The sequence below is a fragment of the Geotrypetes seraphini genome, chromosome 5, assembly GCF_902459505.1.
Source record: "Geotrypetes seraphini chromosome 5, aGeoSer1.1, whole genome shotgun sequence".
NCBI lineage: Eukaryota > Metazoa > Chordata > Amphibia > Gymnophiona > Dermophiidae > Geotrypetes > Geotrypetes seraphini.
Genome location: NC_047088.1, coordinates 215476469 through 215482352, shown reverse-complemented (window position 1 = coordinate 215482352; position 5884 = coordinate 215476469). Strand labels below are relative to the sequence as shown.

General features: G+C 42.4%; 1 long non-coding RNA gene across 1 annotated transcript; it reads right to left on the bottom strand.

Moving 5' to 3' along the window:
* Positions 1-691: 691 nt before the first annotated feature.
* Positions 692-5610, bottom strand: LOC117360976. The gene is made up of 3 exons (XR_004539564.1): positions 5567-5610; positions 4404-4538; positions 692-827 (listed from the first exon to the last, which is right to left on the bottom strand). It is a non-coding gene; the product is annotated as an uncharacterized LOC117360976 (long non-coding RNA).
* Positions 5611-5884: the final 274 nt, after the last annotated feature.

Below are 5884 nucleotides of genomic sequence, written 5' to 3'. Positions count from 1 at the left end.
GGGGGGGTGGCAAGGGACTAAGTGAGCCGGTCAGATGGCGGGAAGTGATGGGAGGGTCACACCGCAATGGGAGGATCAACGGGGGTTCGGGTGCATCAAGGAGGGGTTTGACGCTTTCAGAACGGCTCCCTTAGTTGTTTTTCGAAGTTTATTTTTTAGTTCAAAGTCGTCGTCATGGCTCCTCTCTCGATCCCCACATGCATCAGAAGCCTTCTCCGATGCAGGTACGGCTCGAGAGAGGAGCCGCGACGGCGGCTTTGAACTTAAAAATAAACTTTGTCCATCAAGTGTAAGGCATCCGGAGCCGGCAAGCCTGCACATCACCTTGAGGTCTGCGAGAGAGAGATCCGTTGTAAGTGCGCATGCACACTCCTGCTGACCACAGACCTACAGATCAGGGATCAGGGAACACGGTGGTAAGAGTGCGCATGCGCGCTTAGCATTTTATTATTATAGATAAATGGATAAAAGGGTCATTTGTGGACTTTTCTGAACATATCATGCAATTTGTTGACATATTTTGAAATCTGCAATCTTCTTTATTGAGTGTAGTTAGCTAAATTAAGACCATTGACTTAATTCTGCTTTTCACCTTTTCGATAGCATGTACATAGCTGTTCATTCTTGCAACATTTAAAGTCAAATTTTCAAACTTTAAAGAAACGCACACACTGAACCCACGATCCCACCAGTGGTCCTTCTATCCTGACTCCTGCTTCTCCTATATGCTCTTTTGATTAAATATTTTCAGAATTGACAAGGCCCAGTTCCACAAACCCTTATTCAGAAGCCTTAGTTCATCAGCAATAGGATTTTAAGAGAAGATCCTGTAAAAAAAAAAAAAAAAGGGTTATTCTCATAGGGTGAGTCTAATGTAATCATTTCTGCAGTCTACATTCAATACAAAAGGCAAGAACCTGCAATTCCAGTTCAATCACTTCAGATCTGTGTAAGCTTTTGCTTCAAACAGGACTGTGAAAGGGTATAATATTTGTCTGCTAACACTGAAACCCTGCATTGTTCTCTATTGGGAATGTTGCCAAGTACACCATAGGCATTTCAGTGTTTTAAATTATTATTGCCAGCAGAATGTGCTGCAACACAGACACCTACCACAATGAACATGGCCACATTTGTGGAAATGGACAGAATGGAAAAGCCAGTGGCGTAGTAATGGTAGGAGGCTCCCAGGGCGGTGGTGCGCCTCTCCCTCCCCCACACACTTTCCAGATTCTCCTCTCCACCCCTACCCCACTCCTTCCCGCCTCCATTCCACACTTGTGCTCTCCCTTCCCCCCTCCCCCGTACCTCTTAATCTTCACCAGCACAAGTGGCTTCTGCAAGCATGCTCCTTGCACCAATGTTGGATTTCCCTCTGATGTCACTTCCTAGCCTGTGACCCGGAAGTGATTCAGAGGGGAACCAGGCTAGCGCAAGCAAGCAACAGGCAGAAGTTGCTCATGCTAGTGAAAATAATACTGAAGTACGGGGTGAGGAGTGGGATAGCACGAGGGTGGCATGGTATGGTAGGATGGGATGGAGAGATGCCAGCCCCCCACTAACCTTGTGCCCAGGGTGGTCCGCACCTGCCACTGGGAAAAGCTATTTCTGCTCAACTCTTTTCTGATGTTTGACATCAATCACATGGGTAGAAGTGATCCTGTCAAATTGATTGAACCTAACATGTCTTAAATACATGGTCTGTTCAAAATGTTCCAGGACTGATTTTTATAAAAATGTATTAAAACAATCCATTGGGTCCCCTTCAAAGTACTCCCCTTTCCTACATGGAGGCAAGAATTTTGTTTAAATTTTCCTGTATCTGTTTTAAATTAATATTTGGTATGGCTCCTGTGTATCTGGTCTCTCATTTTTTTCTAGACCATTTTAACAGGCCTACATGCAGAATCCATATGTTTGCTTACCCAACAGTAAATGCTTGTCGCTTTAAAAGGTAAATTGAATGACTGGTTGGGTAATATTATTATGCGTGCTCCATCTTATTTTACTTTTAGAAATTAGTAAAAACACAGTTGTTTGATCAATTTGTAACCTGATTCACTGTTTTTAATCTTTTATCTTGTATTTATTTATGATGATTTGTATTGCATTTTTTCACTGATTGTCCAGTACTTCTCATTGTAAACCATATCAAACTATTATGGCTTTGGCTGTATACAAGAATAAATTATTATTATATACACTTTTCTCAACGCCATTTCAACTTCTGGAAACAGTCCTTAAATGCATCTTCAGGAATCGCCAAAAATTGCTGCGTTGAATTTGGTTTATATCTTCAATGGTGTTGAATCACTTTCCTTTCAGTGTGGATTTAAGTTTAGGAAACAAGAAGATGTCAGCAGGGCCAAGTCAAGAGAGTAAGAAGGCTGAGGAAGAACAGTCATTATGTTTTTTTTGCGCAAAATTTTGGAATTTTGACGCATTCATAACACATTCCACAACTCATGACATGTTCCCATAAGCCACTTTCAACATTTCTGAAGTTTCTGTAGCAGTCTTACCCAATTTAAAACAGGATTTCATAAAGGTCACACGATGAAAAATAGCCAATTATGAAAACACACTTTCACAAAAACTGCTGTAGCTCGGAGATGAAAACAGATATCAACAAACAGAAAATAGGAGGTTACTCAGGCGGTTTCAAGCTACTCAACGTCCCCTAGCATGACTCAAAAGAACTTCCCATTGGCGCACAATTCAAACGGTCCTGAAACTTTTTGAACAGACCTCGTATACCTGGTACTGGGGGAAAGAGAACAGCTTAACTTACAAAATGATTTCCAAAAGATTATATAAGGGCTCTTTTACTAGTGTAGTATGGTTTTGCACTTTCCATGTGTTCAATACAAAAATTAGTGCAAGGTAAGTGCAAAGCCTGTGTAGTAAAAAAAAGGCGGTGTCAGTCATCTGCCTTTCATTTACCACACAAGGTAACCCACATTATCTGCCACTGAAGATAATGCATCATGGTCCTACTCACTAATAAACAAAAAAGTCACACCTTTGTTGTGCTGGTGCACACCCTCACTACACATCCACCTTCCTACTTGCCCCAATATAGACATCCCATCCCTCCTCATCTGAGCACTCCAATAAACCCCTCACCTCCATCTAAGCTCCACCCATAAGTTCAAAATCCAACCCTCCCCCCAGACCACCCCGTCTGGCTTTGAATCCAAAATGGTATCCGCTGATCCCTAGCGGCAGTCTCGTGGTATTACTGCTAGGGTTCAGCCTTCCATATAAGAGCAATTTGCATTCTGTGTCCAGTGATCAAGTCCCTTCTACTAGAATATTCTCTTGCTGTGGATCAGAGCTCTTTTGGTAAAATAAACCCCTTAATGGATTGTCAGGCAAATTATATCTTTGTAAGAGAGTGAAGTCATGGCTCGGGCAGGCATCTTTTGAAGCAAGGGACAGTATTCTGTAGCTTTGTTTGGGCTGCAGGTTGTTTTGTGTGTAGATTACATTTTTAACTGACTTCTCTGGGGATACAGCCATTTCAAGGGTATTAGGCTCCCAAGGCAAACCTCCTTCCATCTGAGTACAGCTTTTCAATGGTGTCACCGAGGCTCGCTTCTGTTCTGCTTCTGAAGCAATACCTCTCAGTGTAGGTTGGTCTGAGAGTGGTAAGGGATCTATGCTTTTGTCTAGCTTCTGTTTCTTTTCACGCGCTATAATAACAGAAATTGGAAGGAAGGGCAAGTTGTGACGGAGCCTCTGTTATGACAAGAAATGGCTTGGCTTTGCCTCAACACATATTCCTGATAAAATGTTGGCTTCATGTTTCCACTTTATTGCACAGTAAGAAGCTAGTGTCCTGATATACCCTGTGAGCCCTGTCAAACTATGTCTTAAACTTCATAAAACACTGACCACAAATTCCTTTCTTCTGATTCATTCACCAGTCATAAAAACAGCACATAGTACAGAAAAAAAAATACAGACAGGTGGGATAAGATTTTTTTTTTTAAATGTAATCATTAATGAGTGTGTAATCATTAATGAGTGTTCTTGACCTGTATTACATAAACACATACATAAAGCACATGGCCCAAATCTATCTTTACCATCTCATTCTCACAGTTCACTGCAGAAAACAGGTGCGTGACATAAAATAATAAAAACTGACTGAAAATCCAAAGCTTTTCTTGTCATGGTATAAGGATCAAGCTCTAGTCAAGTCGGTAGTTCCCAAACCTGTCTTGGAGGCTCCCCAACCAGTCAGGTTTTTAGAATATCCATATGAATATTCATGAAATAGATTTGCATGCAAATTTCTCTCATGCTTATTCCTTGTGGAAATCCTGGCTGGTTAGGGAGCCCCAGGACAGGTTTGGAAACCACTGACAAAGGAAGCAAACTAGGAAGGACTCCCTTACCTATTCAGTTGCCTGGAGGAGCTGTTGCTGCATCTCATTTTGCTATCTCTGGGCTTCCACTCCTAGGTACAGGAGCTGGAGCTTCTGCTTCCTGTGTTCATCCAGTTACAGGTTATGGCCAGGAGCTTCTGGCAACTGAAACAGCAGAGGAGACAAAGAGACACAACAGTCTACAGAATTGAAATGGAATAAGTTTATTAAGTGAAAGGCGACGCAACATGATTTGTGTTTCAGCCGAGAGGCCTCCATCAGGAGTTTTTACAATGTTTCATGTTCAATAATTCTTTTTTTACATATATATATATATATCATTTTTATTAAATTTTCAAAAAGATACAAACTGGCATGAAAAGGTAGAAAATAAAAATCAAGAGATGAAACAAATCCCAGAAGCAAAGCAAGAAAAGAAATCAATGGTACAATAAGTAAACTAGCCCAACCCAAATCACCCCTCCCCCCACCCAGCTCAGGACTGCAATACAAAAAAGCAATACAAAAAATGAAAGTTAGGGACGACTATGTAGCACTCGGCTACGGGCATGAGAAGTCAAAGTGTCCAAAAAGGGTTGCCAAATAGTAGGCAACACCCGTCCCTGTTTAGTGTCCCAGTCTAACAATCTCCATAGTCAAAAGATGGATAATACATGAGCGCCAGTGGCCATATGTTGGACCCAGAGGCCCTATCCAGAGGGAAAGGATAGCTTTCAAACCTACCAAAATCATTCATCTAAGAAAGCCTTTAAGACCTCGGGGCACTGGATGGTGAAGGTCAAAAAGCCAAAACAGACTATAACTATTGCAGTACCATGTAGTGTGCCACATTCTACTGACCCTCAAAAATACAGCAGACCAAAACTTATGCACCAAAGGACAGGCCCAAAACATATGGGACAAGGTAGCTTTAGAGTTCCTATGAGCATCGGGAGCAGTGCGGGTCATTCAGCGCAGTTTAATAGAAGAGGGCCTTAGTTAGAGAAAGAGTAGTGAAATAAAAGTTGTATAAGAGAGACAGGGGATTAATTTGTCGAGGGCCCCTAGCCACACAAGTACACTGGGCCCCCTGCCCCGCCCCGCGCCCAGGCGGAAACAGGAAGCTGTGTCAGAGGGAAGCTTTGGGCAAGTAGCTCCGCTTGCACAATTACAGTTCCTGTTGCCTTTCTTACCCACGTTGCTTGCTTGTCTTATTTTCCGTCGATAGGGGGGCCACATTGCCAATCGATGCTGGAGGAGCCCATCGCCGTTTGGAAAAAACAATGTTGATGCCCTCCTTCATCGGGCTCCCCTGACCATTTCGGCCCTAGGCACGTGCCTACTTGGCCTATTGGTTAATCCTGCCCTGAAGAGAGAATGAGGTTTAGGTTCTTTAGACAGAGAAATATTTATTTTATTTTATGTAGATAGGCATACAGTATTAGGTTCCTATGTTCAGGCAGGCATATTCCATAGCTGCACATACTGATAGGGACATAGTTTCTCTCCTT